This window comes from Phodopus roborovskii, unplaced genomic scaffold (genome assembly GCF_943737965.1).
Source record: "Phodopus roborovskii unplaced genomic scaffold, PHOROB, whole genome shotgun sequence".
NCBI lineage: Eukaryota > Metazoa > Chordata > Mammalia > Rodentia > Cricetidae > Phodopus > Phodopus roborovskii.
Window position 1 is genome coordinate 3,730,001 of NW_026126682.1, and position 270 is coordinate 3,730,270.

Below are 270 nucleotides of genomic sequence, written 5' to 3' on the forward strand. Positions count from 1 at the left end.
AATAAGGGTATTTTCTGGGTAATACAATACGCATAGCTTTTTCTAACTGGTTACACTGAATGTCTTTTGACACTTGGATTTCATTTTACTAGTTGAACAAGAACAATCATTTGCAGATTAACTGTTTGGATTTGATTATTTTAACCTTTATTTTATGAGAATCTCATATATATCATTCCATCTCTTCCAACACTACTTCCTCCTCAAATCCATGGTCCCTCATGTATGTATGTGTGTATGTATGTATGTATGTATGTATGTATGTATTCT